This window comes from Leucoraja erinacea, chromosome 8 (assembly GCF_028641065.1).
Source record: "Leucoraja erinacea ecotype New England chromosome 8, Leri_hhj_1, whole genome shotgun sequence".
NCBI lineage: Eukaryota > Metazoa > Chordata > Chondrichthyes > Rajiformes > Rajidae > Leucoraja > Leucoraja erinaceus.
Genome location: NC_073384.1, coordinates 54,914,771 through 54,932,116, shown reverse-complemented (window position 1 = coordinate 54,932,116; position 17,346 = coordinate 54,914,771). Strand labels below are relative to the sequence as shown.

The window sequence follows — 17,346 nt, the reverse complement described above, 5'->3', positions numbered from 1 at the left end:
GGTAATCATTTACTTTTACTGCAGGATGTGAATTAGATGGGTGAAAACGGACCCCATTGAGAAATTCATGGAGAATCTTCAAGCGCCTTTCAAGGTCATCAATGCCAGGTGAGTGGTTAAAAGTATTTTTTTAATCCTTTGGACCTTGTGCTGTCGCGAAGCCTCCAATCTCTACAGGAATTATGATTGGATGATATCTGATGTCACATCCCACAAGTTGCTCCCTTCCTCAGCACAGATATTGAAATTGGAGTAACACAGAAAAATTGCCACTGGCACTGTGCAAGGATAACACGGAAACTCATGGAATGTTCCATATTTTTGACTATTCATTTTCCTCCACAGATGCTGCCTGATCCACAGAGTCCTCCAACAGACTGTTTTTTTGGTGCAGATTCCAGCATTTGCAGTATCTTGTGCCTTCCGAACCAGGGGCCACAGTTTAAGAATAAGAGGTAGGCCATTTAGGACTGAGATGAGGAAAAACGTTTTCACCCGGAGAGCTGTGAATCTGTGGAATTCTCTGTCACAGAAGACAGTGGAGACCAATGAATTGGATGTTTTCAAGAGAGAGTTAGATATAGCTATTGGGGATATGGGGAGAAAGCAGGAATGGGGTACTAATTTTGGATGATCAGCCATGATCATATTGAATGGCAGTGTTGGCTCGAAAGGGCCGAATGGCCTTCTCCTGCACCTATTTTGTATGTTTATGTTTCTATATTTCACATCCCACTTTATATCTTTGCTCTTTAGGTTTACTGCTTGTTAGGTTGATGGACTTGTTAATACCATCACTGAACTGAAATGCCATCAAACTGAATCAGACATTTGGATCTGCAGGTTAAGATACAGTAAGTGCTGGTTCAACTGCACCAAATCTAAATTCCACTCCTTAGTTGCTCATGGCATGTATTTCAATTGTTATGGGTCCAAATTATATCCAGTATTTTGACTGATGCATTTTATGGTGCAAGCCATCGCAGCTGAGACATTATGAAGGGATTTTAATGATTATGATGCCGCAAGTGTCAAAATAGGAGGTTAGCAAAAAAAAGGAGGGAATTGAATGAATCCTCTTCACCTGGACTTTCCATGAGCAACTCACTTAATACCAGGTACACAAAAATGCTGGAGAAACTCAGCGGGCGCAGCAGCATCTAGGAGCGAAGGAAATAGGCAACGTTTCGGGCCGAAAACCTTCTTCAGACCTGATCACTTAATAACAGCACCAATAAACAAGTACCAATTCTCCACTAACCTACAGTTATAATCATAGTCATACAGAATGAAACATGCTCTTTGGCCAAACTTGTCCATGCCAACCAATATCCCCCATTTGCACAAACCCACCTGCCAAAATCACTCTAAATCTTTTCCTATCCATGTATTTGTCCAAATATGTTATTATAATATATGCTTCAACTATCTCCTCTGGCAGTTTATTCCATATACTCACCACCCTCTGTGTGAAAAAGTTGCCCGTCAGGTTCCTATTAAATCTTTCCCCTCTCACCTTAAACCCATGTCCTCTGCTTCTTGGCTATCCTACCCCCGGGAAATTACTCCGTGCATTTACCCTAACTATTCCCCTCATGATTTTATACACCTCTATAAGATTACCCCTCAGCCTCCTGTAGTACGAGGGATAAAGTCTTAACCTGCCCAGCCACTCGAGATAGCACAGGCCCTCGAGTCCTGGCAACATCCTCATACATCCAGACCTCATCTCAGTTTTGTTGTGTCACGTCATCATAGTGCCTGGAACATGCATTAGTGGCATTTAAGAAACTTTTAGATGGACACATTGATAGGCAGAGAATGGAAAGAGATAGATCATGCGCAGGCAGAGGAGATTAGTTTAACTTGGATTATGTTCAGCACGGTAAATGAAGGCTGAAGGGCCTGTACTATGTTCTAAGCTATGATTCTGAGATAACCCAGGAGTTCAATACTGGAACTACAAACCTACTGAGAGAAGTTGTGAATGTTTCCATATGTCAAAATCCCTGCTGGCAAGGAGTTATTTTCCTTTTCCCCTCCTCTCCCTCTTTTCCTCAAAGAGGGTTTTTGCCAGATGCCGGATGTTGCCCCATTGAATTCTGGGTGGCTGCCCTCAGACGGAGATGCCCATACTGATTTTCTTGAGGTACACTTTCATCGTGTCCTTATCGCAGTTCCTCTGGCCCCAGTGTGACATCTGACCAGAGGTGAACTGGATTTGGATGATTTGTTTGTGAAGGTGAAAATCTGGCACGTGTTTAATTTAGACACAAAATGCTGGAGTAGCTCAGAGGGACAGACAGCATCTCTGGAGAGAACGAATGGGTGACGTTTTGGGTCGAGACCCTTTTTCAGATTGAGAGTCAGGGGAGGGGGAAGACTCTCATGGTTTGGCCCATGTATCTCTAAACATTCATATCCATGTACCTGTCCAAATCTATCTATCTATATATATATAAAACTCAAATCAGTCCGCCTGCCGCCGTACGGCGTCCGCCGCGCGTCTCATCCTTTGACGCTCCGCAACTCCGAAACCGGACGCTCAATCTCCGAGATATTTTCCATTTCGGTAGAGATTTCGCTTTTCTTTCTAAGTATCTGCTCCTCATTTCATTTCGTCGTGTACAAGTACATCTTTTTAATCAAATCCTTCTCCCCCCCCCCCCCAAGTATTTCAAAAATAAACAGGCTTCTCCATTTACATCAGCATCCAACACACTTCGAAACAAAGTTGCAAGAGAGGAACACTGAACTTTTCACTGCTGCAGCAGGCAGGGGAGGGCTGCAATTGAGGGAGGCAGGGGAGTGCTGGAAACTTACATTTGGCAACGGGCTCAGTTCCAATGGAAGAGACGGGTGCATGGTGGAATATTGGGTTGGGGGATCACACCATTGGGGGAGCAGACCCAACGGGTCTGCACTTGGTCTAGTATATATATAAAACTCAAATCAGTCCGCCTGCCGCCGTACGGCGTCCGCCGCGCGTCTCATCCTTTGACGCTCCGCAACTCCGAAACCTGACCCTCAATCTCCGAGATATTTTCCATTTCGGTAGAGATTTCGCTTTTCTTTCTAAGTATCCGCTCCTCATTTCATTTCGTCGTGTACAAGTACATGTTTTTAATCAAATCCTTCTCCCCCCCCAAGTATTTCAAAAATAAACAGGCTTCTCCATTTACATCAGCTTCCAACACACTTCGAAACAAAGTTGCAAGAGAGGAACACTGAACTTTTCACTGCTGCAGCAGGCAGGGGAGGGCTGCAATTGAGGGAGGCAGGGGAGTGCTGGAAACTTACATTTGGCAACGGGCTCAGTTCCAATGGAGGAGACGGGTGCATGGTGGAATATTGGGTTGGGGGATCACACCATTGGGGGAGCAGACCCAACGGGTCTGCACTTGGTCTAGTATATATATAAAACTCAAATCAGTCCGCCTGCCGCCGTACGGCGTCCGCCGTACGGCGGCATCCTTTGACGCTCCGCAACTCCGAAACCGGACGCAGAATCTCAGAGATATTTTCCATTTCGGTAGACATTTCGCTTTTCTTTCTAAGTATCCGCTCCTCATTTCATTTCGTCGTGTTGAAGTACATGTTTTTAATCAAATCCTTCTCCCCCCCCCCCCAAGTATTTCAAAAATAAACAGGCTTCTCCATTTACATCAGCTTCCAACACACTTCCAAACAAAGTTGCAAGAGAGGAACACTGAACTTTTCACTGCTGCAGCAGGCAGGGGAGGGCTGCAATTGAGGGAGGCAGGGGAGTGCTGGAAACTTACATTTGGCAACGGGCTCAGTTCCAATGGAGGAGACGGGTGCATGGTGGAATATTGGGTTGGGGGATCACACCATTGGGGGAGCAGACCCAATGGGTCTGCACTTGGTCTAGTATCTTTTAAATGTTGTTATAGTATCTGTCTCATCTACCTCCTCTGGCAGCTCATTCCATAAACCCCACCACCCTCTGTGGGAAAATATTGCCCCTCAGGTTCCTATGATATATCTTTACCTTCTCATCTTAAACGTAAGCCCTATGTTTCTTGATTCCCCTACTCTGGGTAAAATAATTTCTGCATTCACCCCATCTATTTCTTGTTGGAATGTAATGACATGTTTTAGGGGATCTAAATTATGGACCCAGAGGTGTTAATACACAAAATATAATTCTGTGAAAAATTACCAATTTTAAAAAGTTTTATAAAATTCTGGTACAAAGACCCAAAATCAGGAATCTAATCATGCATTGAAACAATGAAAGGCTGGTTTGTCACAACTCTGATTTCAACTTAGCATTAAAAAATCAGCCTGTAATGGCCAGAGAGATTTCAATTTATTGGTCTCATTTGAATGTCCCAGCATTGACAATTATGTTAGGGTTGGCAGGGGAGTGAGGGGGCACTTCAACTGTGGCTTAAAAACCACCTATCCATGTACAATGTTGGGCAAAGCAAATGGATGATGTGCAAGAGGCTTGAGTTGTATGGATACTGTTTGTGGGCAGGCATTGGCGACCTCCATGTGGGGAAGAGTCCTGGATATTTCTGCCCTCCAGAAGTTTGCACAACAGGTAGAATGTGCAATCAATCAGTGTGGAAATACTTCTCGTACTTGCAGGTTAGTTACTGATTTCCATGAACTGCTGGATTGAATACAGAGCTGTTTGGTGCTTCTGGATTTAAGCAGAGGCAACTGGGAATGATATGCCAGCAGATGAGCAACTTATGTTGGAATCAATGCTCCTGCAATAACCTGTTCTCAACGGGCTGTTTTGGGGGTTTAGCATTACAGGGAGGTGGAGGAGAAGGCTTGCAGAAGGAAGAGATAAAGGGAACAGCATCCTCAGTGGTAGGATCTCATTGTAACAATGTCCCTGCATCTGCCTAAGTGAGAAACAATGCATGAGAAGTGCCTGTGATTCAGTAAGGAGCCATTTACTGAAGCTTAGTATATATTCCAGCCACCAATACAAATTGAGAACTCTGCAAGGTTCAACTTACTGACATCTAGTTGTCTTGGTGGGTTATGTCTTGGTGGAATCTTGAACAAAACACAAAGTGCTGGAGGAACTCAGCAGGTCAGGGGACATCTGTGATGGGAACAGAGATGTGGACAGATGGTGCTTTGGGTCGGGAACCTTCTTCGTACTGATTAGAGTAGGGGGAAGAAAGCTGGAAAAGAGAGATGGGAGTGGAAGAAAGCCTGGAAAGTGATAGGGTGGATACATGTGAGGGGACAAATGGGTGTAATAAATAGCGAAGGCTGGAGGTGAAAAAGAGACAAAAGTGACAAAAAGTGAAAATAAAACTGCCAAAACATAGTGACTTCAAGTGGTCTAAACTGGCTTTAATTGGATGAAATGTTGCCGACCATTTTAACTCTCCTTCCTTTTCCCATATCGATCTTTCTATCCTCGGCCTCCTCCATTGCCAGAGAACGGCAACAAGCAAACTGGAGGAACAGCATCTTATTTTTCGTGTAAGCAGCTTACAACCCAATGGTATGAAAATGTAATTTTCCAATTTTAGGTAACACCCTCCATTTTTACCCACCTCTCTTTCCTGCGCTCCCCTTAACCCAGTGCGCACCCAATCCTCCCACTATTCAACCCCTCCATTACCATCATCCCACCCCCACCCCCCCACGACCGCCAACCCACCTATATTCCTCCCTGGTTTTACAGTTCTCTCCTCTTTCACTCCACCTCTCCTTATCTGATACCCTCCCCGTGTCTCCCTTTCATCTTCTTTTGTCTCCTTCATCTCTTGACTTTGTCCACCCATCTGCCACGCAAAACCTCCCTCTCTTGTATCCACCTATCACTCATCTGGCTTTTTTCCCCATCCCCATTTCTCCTCCAGCTTTCTGCTCCCTCCAACAATCAGTCTGACAGAGGGTCCCAACCTGAAACGTCATCTATCCATGTCCTCGAGAGATGCTGCCTGCCTGACCCACTGAGTTACTCCAGCACTTTGTGTTTAAGTCATCTGCAGTTCCTTGTGTCTTTAGTCGGTTCTACCCAGTTCTATTGCCTTACCCCTGTTCACCTCTCCACCCACCACCGAGTTACTGATCAGTTTAATGGTTTGCGTTCACTATAATCCATGATAAACAGCGGACGCATAAAGTTTAATTAAGCCTGCTCCAAGTCAAGTGGTTGCAAATAAATTATGCATTACAGTCCCTGGAGCTGTGTGTTGTCAGCAAACATGTCTTCCCTTGATGTTGCTGAGGGAGAAAGGAAAGAGGTCAAATCAAAATCCTCGAAACACTACAGAGTTACTAATATGGAATGAGAAGGGAATGCCTCGAACCTCAAAAGTAATTTGTAGATGGAAATGTACATATAATTGCCTGTTATGTGGCTATTGTTTTGTATTGAAGATATTTTGCGTTGGATAAAAAAGATTTGTGAACTAATGTCAAAGATCGTGACAACCTATTACCTTGACTTGTTTCTTCAGACCTTCTCAGTGGAATTTGATCTATAAAAATTAAATTCTAAATCTCCACAATGTCACGTTTTGATTGTTAGACGATATCCCGTAGACACGGGTGAGATTTTAATATAAGCATAGAATGTGGAACAGTACAAGAAAAGGCCCATCTATCCACATTGTCTGGGGTTGAACATGATGCTAAGACCAACTCTTATCTACCTGCACATAATCCATATCCCTCAATTCCCTGCATATCCATATGCCTATCCAAAAGTCTCTTGAATGCCTCTATCATATCTGCCTCAACCACCATCTGCACAGAATTACAGTCTGAAGAAGGGTTTCGGCCCGAAACGTCGCCTATTTCCTTCTGCACCCGCTGAGTTTCTCCAGCAATTTTGTGTACCTTCGATTTTCCAGCATCTGCAGTTCCTTCTTGAACACATCTGCACAGAGTTACCAGGCATTTACCACCCTCTGTGTAAATAAAAACCTGCCCCACTCATCTCCATTAAACTTTGCCCTTTTCACCTTAAAACTATGACCCCTAGATTTGATTTTTCCCTGCTGAAAAAGAATGTCTACCCTATCGATGACTCTCACAATTTGATATAAGTTTATATCATTTTATATCAGTCTCCCCGCTACCTCTGACTTTCCAGAGAAAGCAATCCAAGTTGTTCAACTTCTCCCTATAGCTAATACCCCATTATCCAAGCATCATACTGGTAAACCTCCTTTGCTCCCTTTCCAAAGCTCCACATCCTTCCTGTATGGGGCGACCAGAACTGCACGCAATACTCCAAATGTGACTGGAAGGTAACAAATATTGTGGCTCGATTTAAGAAGGGATGCAAAGAAAAATAGGGAAATATAGACCAGTAGGTCCAAAATCTGTGATGGTAAAGTTACAGGAGAGGTTTCTGAGAGGAAAGCTGTCCATGCATTTGGATAGATTGCAGCTGTTTAGGGATAATCAGCATGGTTTTGACCATGGGAAATCATGTCTCACAAATTTGATTGCATTTCTTGAGAAAGTACTCAAGAAAGTTGATGGGGGCCAATTGACCGATCAACTACAGAAGGTAGTTGAGGCCAGTTTATTGACTATATTTAAGAGGGAGTTAGATGTGGCCCTTGTGGCTAAAGGGATCAGGGGGTATGGAGAGAAGGCAGGTACGGGATACTGAGTTGGATGATCAGCCATGATCATATTGAATGGCGGTGCAGGCTCGAAGGGCCAAATGGCCTACTCCTGCACCTATTTTCTATGTTTCTATGTTTCTATATTGACTTCAGTAAGGGGCGGGGGTGGTGGTGCAACAGTAGAGTTGCTGTCTTATGCCCCTGTCCCACTTAGAAAACGTGAATGGAAACCTCTGGAAACTTTGCGTCCCACCCAAGGTTTCCGTGCGGTTCCCGGAGGTTTTTGTCATTCTCCCTACCTGCTTCCACTACCTGCAACCTCTGGCAACCACCTGCAACCTCCGGGACATGCACGGAAACCTTGGGTGGGGTGCAAAGTCTCCAGAGATTTCCGTTCAGGTTTCCTAAGTGGGACAGGGCCATTACAGTGCCAGAGACCCGGGTTCAATCCTGACTACGGTTGCTGTCTGTACGGAGTTTCTATGTTCTCCCCGTGACTGCGTGAGTTTTCTTCAGGTGTCCCTGTTTCCTCCCACACTCCACAGACGTACAGGTTTGTAGGTTAATTTGGCTTTGGTAAAAATTGTAATTTTGTCCCTGGTGTGTAGGATAGTGCTGGTGTACAGGGATCGTAGGTCGGCATGGACTCGGTGGGCCATAGGGCCTGTTTCTACACTGTATCTCTAAAATGAACAAACTAAGGCCTTTGATAAAGTTCTACAGGGTAGGCTGCTCAGGGAGGTTAGAAATGCAGAGGATCCAGGGAGAGTTCACTAACTGGGTGCATAATTGGCTTCCGCATAGGAAACATTGGTGGAACATTGCATTTAGAACTTAAGACGTGACGGGGAGTGTGCCTCAGGAATCTTTGCCGAGCCCATTGCTGTTTGTCATCTATATCAAATGATGTGGATGAGCATGTACAAGGCCTGATAAATAAGTTTGCAAATTACACAAATTAGGTGTATTAAAGACAGTGAAGATGGCAATGAAGAATTAAAGTGGGATTTTGTTCAGCTGGGCAAATGGGCCGAGGAATAGCTAATTGAGTTTAATTTATATAGGTGCGAGGTGTTACATTTTAAGAAATCAAAGAATCCCCAGGATCCCCACAGTGAATGGTAGGCCCCTGGGGAGTGTTTTGAGCAGGGGGCTCTAGGATCTGAAACGTCACCCATTCCTTCTCTCCAGAGATGCTGCCTGTCCTGCTGAGTTACTCCATCTTTTTGTGTCTATCTTTGATTTAAACCAGCATCTGCAATTTGATCCTACACAGAGGAATACAAGTACATGGTTTCATGAAAGCGGCATCACAGGGAGAGGGTGGTGAAGAAGACATTTGACATGACGACCTTCATTAGTCAGGGAATTAAGTGTAGAAGTTGGGACATCATGTTGCAGTTGAACATGACACTGGTGAGGCTGCACTTGGAGAAAAGTGTTCAGTTTAGGTACCCTGCCATAGGAAAGATGCCATTAAGCTGGAAATGGTTTAGAGAAGATTTACGAGGATGTTATCAGGACTCAAGATTGGGCAAGCTAGGATTTTATTCTTTGCAGCGCAGGAGGCTGTGCGGTGATCTTACAGAGTATAGAATCATGGTCTTTTTCCCAGGGTAGGGGAATCAAGGATTAGAAGGCATAGATTTAATGTGAGAGGCGAAGGATTTAATAGGAACCTGAGGGGGCAACATTTTCATACAGGGTGTGGTGGGTATATGGAACGATCTGCCAAAGGATGTTGTTGAGGTCGATATAATAACAATATTTAAAGGGATTTGGACAGCTATACAGATAGTAAAGGTTTTGAGGGAAATTGGCCAAGTGGGTAAGTTAGATTAGCTTAGTTGAGGCAACTTGATCCACATGGATGAGTTGGACCGAAAGACCTGTTTCAATGCTCCATGACTCAATGACTGTGTGACTCTATAATGAGAACAAAAGTAATGCCGTTTCCTCTTCATGCCAAATTTATTTCTTCATTTTATGCTGTTTCTAACAGAACCAATTGTGCAAGTGTGCATTAGGCAGCAGTCCATGTGTAGGATTAGTGATTTTGTTTTCATTAGGAATACCAGGATATGCACTGTTACTTTGTGACTTAAAGCTTCACTGAACAGTTTTGACCCACACAAACCTTTTTAATGTTTGGTTAATTCGTATAATAACTTTACATTTAAAAGCAAAGGTTTGTCCCTGCTCTAGTTTCATTTAGTGTTTTGTGACATTAATAAAACTATAAAATACATTTGGGATCAATTTTAAAATGTCACAAAATAATATTACTGATAATTGCAAGTATTAGAAAAAACTAGAAAAATTCAGTTGGCTCTTTAACGCCTGCAAAGGTAATTTTGCAAAGGTGATTTTTGAATTAAATGGATGAAGATAAAGCAATTTTATTTCTATTTAGTTTAGTTTAGGGCTACAGCATGGAAACAGACCTTCAGTCCACTGAGTCCGTGCCGATCATTGATCAGCTGTTGACACGAGTTCTATGTTATCCTACCTTTCCGACACATTGGGGGCAATTTGCAGAGGAGAATTAATCAGCAGACCCGCATATCTTTGGGATGTGGGTGGAAACTGGAGCATCCGGAGCAAACCCACTGGGAAAACGTGCAAACTCGTCATGGACAGCATCCCCGGCAAAGTCGAGTTTGAACCCGGCTCTCTGTGGTCTGAGGCAGCAGCTTTACCAGCTGCTCCAATGTGCTGCCCATATTTGCCCCAATTTACATTGTGTATGTTGTTTATATAAATTAAACATTACAGTTAAGGTCAGGAATTCCACTGAATTAGTCGAAGCTGGCTCAACACACGATTTTTTTGGATCAGGTTCTGTCTAGTTTAGATCAAGTATTTCTGATATTGATACATATATTTTAATATAACAGAAAGATTTTCTGGCCAATTTCAGAGAGCATTCAAGAATGAACATTGTTGTCATGTCTGGAGTCACATAAAGACCAAACCAGATAAAGGGGGTAGATTTCCTTCCATGGATGTTAGTGGACCCACTGAATTTTTACAGTCACCTTCATCATTACTATGGCCAGGTTTTATAAAATCCTGGACCTCCCTCTTCAACAGCACTATAGTAATTCATTCACGGAATCACAGGACATCTGCACTTCAAGAAGACAGTTCACCACTACCTTCCCAAGGTCATTTGGGGATGGACAAGGACAGTAAAGCTGGGCTTGCCGGCAATGTCCTAAAATGAATAATAAAAAAAAAACATGTGCAGCTATAATAATAAAGATGTAATTCAAATTGTTCAAGTTTTACATGATACTAAATTGAAGGTGGTGGGAAGAGAAGGCTGAGTTAAGGGATTAATAGGCATCTGCAGAGAAGTTATATAATATCTGTAAATGGATAGAACAATAATGAATAACATTTTGTGCTGACATGCATTAGATATTGCTATTTGAAGGGGAAGAGTAATATCAAGAATGCAGTGTAGATGGTGTGGAAACCATTAAAGAAGCAAGTACTGTAAAGCAATTTTGATCTGAAAGTCAATTCGACAATGAATCCCCTATTTTATGTCTGGGTGAAAATTATGAATTTAGACAGGCCTAGGGAGAGTGCAAAACTCCGCAAAGGCCCATTATCATTTTGCATACTATACATTCACGTAATTTGGATCGATCTCCTGCTCAACTTGGATAAGGAAGATTCAAGATCTCCATATGGTGTCCGGAGATGCAGTCTGGTGAACCCTCACAGTATATTTGAAGGTTATATCTTGTTAACATCCCCTACACCTGGGCCTACAGCTTCAAAAAGGGTAATGCTGGTTTCAAGTAGGTACATTACTTCCTTACCAACTGCATCACAGTATGGTATGGCAACTGCTCTGTCTCCGACCGGAAGGCATTGCAGAGAGTGATGAAAATTGAGCATCACCGTTTCCACGCTCCCCTCCATTGAGTCTGTCCAACGCATGCGCTGTCTGCGGCGGGCGCGCAGCATCGCAAAGGACTGCTCTCACCCCAACCATGGACTGTTTACCCTCCTACCATCCGGGAGGCGCTACAGGTCTCTCCGTTGCCGAACCAGCAGGTCGAGGAACAGCTTCTTTCCGGCGGCTGTCACTCTACTAAACAACGTACCTCGGTGACTGCCAATCACCCCCCCCGGACACTTATTTTTTTTTTTTTTATTCAAATCGTTTGCTATGTCGCTCTTCAAGGGAGATGCTAAATGCATTTCGTTGTCTCTGTACTGTACAACAATGACAATTAAAAAGTGAATCTGAATCTGAATCTCATTGACTGCTTGCAATCCACAATTGTATTGGGTTAGAATGAAATGCGAAAAGAGTGGATAAAAATCTTCATTGCTGCCTCCCTGCATATCCAACTCCCTCAAACGTCTCTCCCAAAATAATTTGGTCAGATCAGGTGAATTTTAAATTGTCCAAGTCTTTGCTAGCTGCAAGGGCATATGTGTGAAATTTAACCTAAGCTTTTTCGTTTTTTATAGACAATATTTTATTGGCTATGTTGAATAAATTGGATAATGTTGTGTGTTTAAAAAAGATGAAAGTAAAAAGTGAAAAACCACATTTAAACTTGCTGTGATGTGGTTAAATTTGGGAACATTTTAACAATGGCAAAATAGCCTACTTTTTAAATATATGCAGCTGCATTTAAAATATTTAGAATATTTTCAGCAAATTAGTAAAATTGGCATTTAAATCATCATCATCGGCAGTTACTCGAAACGAGTATGACTGTCCTCTCATGGAGGGCGCCTGTGCATGACTTTGTTTAACGTAGGGAGACTGGTGCACAGACAGCCACCACACGGTCCTTGACAGATCTGGGCATCCATCGGGAACGAGGTACAGAAGTGTGAAAACACATGCCTCTAGATTCAGGGACAATTTCTTCCCAGCTGTCATCAATTTCTTCCCAACTGAAGCATCCTCTCAAAAACTGAGAGTGGTCCAGTGCTATGTACAGTATATGTACACTATGGACAGCTTCATTGCAACCATGTAGTCTTTCTACTGACTGGATAGCACATAACAAAAAGCCTTACGGTCTACCTCAGTGCACATTAGATTAGATTAGATTAGATTTGTTTATTGTCATTCAGACCTTTTGGTCTGAACGAAATTTTGTTTCCCTGCAGTCATACATATAATTTAAAAATGACAAAAACACACAATCAACACAAATTTAACATCCACCACAGTGAGTTCACCAAACACCTCCTCACTGTGGTGGAAGGCAAAATCTTAAAGTCTCTGGCTCTTCCCTCTTTGTTCTCCCTCTGCGCCGAGGCGATGGTTCAAACTGGTGCACAGACAGTTGCACAAACTGCTGCCGCCGCCACGGTTCCGGGGCTGAGTCATGTCTCCGTTGCCGCTGCCGCTGCCGCCGCCACAGCTTCAGGGCCGAGTCGGGTCTCCACTGCTGCTGCCACTGCCGCTGGCACAGCTTCGGGGCCGAGTCGGGTCTCCACTGCTGCTGCCACTGCCGCTGCTGCCGCTGCTACAGCTCCGGGGCCGAGTTGGGTCTCCGCTGCCGCTGCTGCTGCCACAGCACCGAGGCCACCAGCTCCGCCAATAGGCCTCGGCGCAGACGGAGACGGGGAATATGACCAAAAAAAAAGTCGCATCCCCCGAAGGAAGAGACCAAAACATGTTTCTCCCACCCCACCCTCACACATACACAACTTAATAAAACAAAATTAACTAAAACATGACAAGGAACAAAAAGAAAGAAAAAAAAAACAGACGGACTGCAGGTGGGCCGCAGCTGTTAAGCCAGCGCCGCCATCTTTTGCTATGTGCACATGGCAATAAGCTAAACTAAACCGCCAATAATGAATTCAGAAAATATATTTATTTCCCTGAAAATGTATTTACAAAGTGTGATTTTCGACCAGGTAAAACAAGTATTGTTGACGGTTTCAAAGGGAAGCCGTAAAATAGAAATGAATAGAAGGATATGTGACAGGGCAATACAAAAGAGCAGGCTTGAAAAATGTTTGTGTGGAACATAAAAAAACTATCTTTATTCGTTGGGCTAAATGTTCTGCTTCTTTGTTGTAAATTTTAAATATAGATTTGTCCTTGATTTAATTTCCCACTGTGTTTCAAATTTCTTCCCCCTGGACCAATCCCCAAAGAAAATTGTGTGGCACGGTGGCGCAGCTGTCGAGTTGCTGCCTCACAGCGGCAGAGACCTGGGTTTGATCCTGACTACGGGTGCTGTCTGTATGGAGTTTGTACGTTCCGCCCGTGACCTGTGTGGGTTTACCCGGGAACTCCTCCGGTTTCCTCCCACACTCCAAAGACGTACAGGTTTGTAGGTTAATTAGCGTGATTAAATCGTAAATTGTCCCGTGTGTCTAGGATACTGTTACTATGCGGGGATTGCTGGTCGGTGCAGACTCGGTGGGCCGAAGGGCCTGTTTCCATGCTGTACCTCTAAATTAAACTAAGTTCCTGCACAATGCTGTTTTGCAGGTGTGGTCTTGAAATAACTACGAGAGTGTCCTGACCAGAATCAGAATGTATCAAAATACTTTGCACAGTGTGTTTAGTTTAATTTGGTTTAGAGATACAGCGTGGAAACAGGCCCTTCAGCCCACTGCGTCCACCCCGAACATCGATCACCGCACATTAACACTATCCTATACACCCTAGGAACAATTTACAATTTTACAAAGCCAATTAACCTACAAACCTGTACGTCTTTGAAGTGTGGGAGGAAACTGGAGCGCCCGGAGAAAACTCACTCAGGCAGCACCCAGAATCAGGATCGAACCTGGGTCTCTGGCCCAGTAAGGCAGCAACTCTACTGCTGTGCCACCATGTCACCCCTTTCAAAAAGAACTATGGCACAATGTATGGCACAACACAATACAATTCAAAATAATTTTAAAAGAATCTCATGAAAGAAGCCTCAAGCTTCAAATAAAAATAAACAGTTGTAGAATCACAACAAGGCAATCAGTGGCTAAAGAGAAAATGCGATAGGGGGAGGAGGTGTGAATAGTTCCAAAGGAATTTTCATCAGAACTACTTCCAGCTTCCAGTTTTCAATGTAAGCAGTCATTGTTTGCTTTATTCCAGTCGACACTTATTCTATACTTAGCTGAAAACTCTCAAATGTAAAATAATTCAGAACAGGATCCTGAGCATTGCACAAAAAGCAGCCTGAGAATCATTCATTGATGAAAGAATAACAATTAAAGTTGGAAGGAAACATAAATCCTTCCAAAAATAAATCACCTCAATAATGGAGAAAGCATGTGTTTATGAAAAAATAGGTATTTCAGTTTTATTCTATTATCCTATCCTGTATTATATCTTGGCAATGTCTCTCGCAGTTTTCTTACTTTTAAATAAGAGGGCATTAATTTATGTTACTTTACCAAGAATTTATTAATGTTTTCTGCATCTCAATCTTTAATGTAATTATTCTTATAACACTTCCAGATTTCTTAAGTGTAATGGCAACACTGAGATTATCCTGAAACCTACTTCTAATTGACTGCACTTCTACTGAGAACATGTTACTTGAGATGGCCACTGAACTGCTGTAACCCTCTTAACCTGACCAGTCTATGCTTTTGTCTGTTTAACGATGAAAGAAAAATGAATTCATTAAAAATACTCCTGCATTAAAAAGGGAGAATTGGGTTCTATTTTTTATACCGACATCTACCATTAACATCTGACACTTAAAAAAAACTCCCAAGGATGTGAGCAATGTTAAATGTCTCTATTTATTACAGATTGTAGTTGTCTTGAGGAGGTGATGTTGTGCTTCCTTCCTGTATTATCCGTGGTCATCTTTACGATGATGGTGCTCTCACAATGGTGTAGGCGTTCATTTTTTATGAAAATGACAAACTTTGAATGGATCAGAACAAAAAAAAACATAAAAGTGCTAACTTGTTTTGTAAAATCCTAACAAAGTCAAAGATTTGTCAGGTAATTCTCCCATCATTGAAGACCTGCTGCACGGGTAGTCCTTTGGCTCTTCATGTGCTTCATGTTAAAAAGGAACCCACTATCCCAATTCCATAGCCAAGCAGATCATGGATCTTGAAATACGCATCCAAGTGCCATTGAGAGTTTTGTCCCTACCATCCTTTTCTATCAAGTTGGAAATGATTGTTTTTAACTTACATAAACACCCTCCAAACCACCCTGTTAATGACATTCATTGTTTCTCATCTTAGTGCCGTTCAATTACATTTTATGATGCTTTATCAAATAAATATTATGTTGCCTAGTTCCATTCCTGGAGAAACTCAAATTGCTCCTGACAATAAGCAGTACTCACTCTGCATTGCACTGCATTGTCACCTAAAAGTGGCAAGAATACATGCCATTTAGTTCAGAAGATTGAAGTCCTCTAGCTTCTCAAGAAATTATGTTAACCCAGATACCTTTGAAGAACCCATGTTTATTTAATTGTCACTGTTAGCCCACTTCAAAATTGTAAACTCCTTTAACAGTAAATAATTGAAATTTATTAAAATTGTTCACAAATCTGAGATACATTTTAAAGCTAACGAGCTGATGACATCACAATGGCTCTGCTCCTCGCGACCAGCTCCGCAGAGTTTTCAACGCCCACTGTTTTCCACGAGCTGCGAGTTACGTTAACCCCCCCCCCCCCCCCCACAACGCGTAGTCATTTTGTCGCCTCCCGCTTGGAGTCGACTCGCACTCGGCCGACGGCTTCAGAGATCGCGCGGGGTCCCGAGAGCTGCCGAGGCTTCTCCCCCCCCCCCTCCCCCTCACTCTCTCTCCCTCCCTCCCCCCCACCCCTCTACCCCTCCCTCCCCCATACCTCTCTCTCCCTCTCTCTCCCCTCCCTCCCCTCTCTTCCACCCCCCCTCCTCCACTCCCCCCCCCCCACTCCTCCTCTTTCCCGCCCCCTCCCTCCCCCCTCCACCTCACCTCCCCCCTCTCTCGCCCCTGCCCTCCCCCCCCCCCTCCCCCACTTCCCCCTTCCCCTCTCCCCCCTCTCCCCCCTCCCCCCTCTCCTCCCCCTCCCCGTCCTCCCCCCCCCCTCCTCTCCCCATTCCCCCCCTCTCCCCTCCTCCTCTCTTCTCCCCCTCTCCATCTTCCCCCCTCACCCCACCTCTCCCCCCTCTTCTCTCCCCTCCCTCTCTCCCCCCCCCACTCTCCCCCCCCTCTCCACTCTCCACCCCCTCCCCTTCAACCCCCCCTCGATCCCCGCCCCCTCTCCCTCTCTCTCTTCTCTGCCCCACACTCTCTGCTCCTCGAGATAGAGCGGGGATGGGTAAAAAGGAGCCGATGAATAATATTAATATAATATCAATGGGGGTGGTTAGTGTGTGTGTGATGCCGCCCCCTCCCCCATTGCAACCGGGCGTTGAGGGGACGGGACCCAACGGATCTCCCTTGGTCTAGTTCCCTTTAAAATGATCAGCTCCTGTAATCAGGGCTGAGAAAATGGTGCAAAAGGTGATTGCAGACCTGAGATAAGGCACTTAAGAAGTGTCCTTATTAGAAGGTGTGGATGAATGGATAGGGAAGAAAGCACAGGTGCATGGGAGAACTATTATTTCCCAGTGGATCCCAGAGAAACTATCTACCTCTCCTAGACCTAAAAAGGAAAATAACTGATTTAACTACTGTACCTATCCCACCACGGGTTCGATCCTCATATCTGCCTGTCCAAGCCCTCTAGGCCTCGCTCAGACACAGACACTCAAGAAGGTCCCGCAGTCCCAAGCGCTCTCCCAGAAGATC

The 17,346-nt window shown here is 44.0% G+C and overlaps 1 non-coding gene across 1 annotated transcript; it reads left to right on the top strand.

Moving 5' to 3' along the window:
* The first annotated feature begins 217 nt into the window (after window positions 1–217).
* On the top strand, window positions 218–323 carry LOC129699914 (U6 spliceosomal RNA). Its single transcript, XR_008723953.1, has one exon. It is a non-coding gene; the product is annotated as a U6 spliceosomal RNA (small nuclear RNA).
* Window positions 324–17,346: the final 17,023 nt, after the last annotated feature.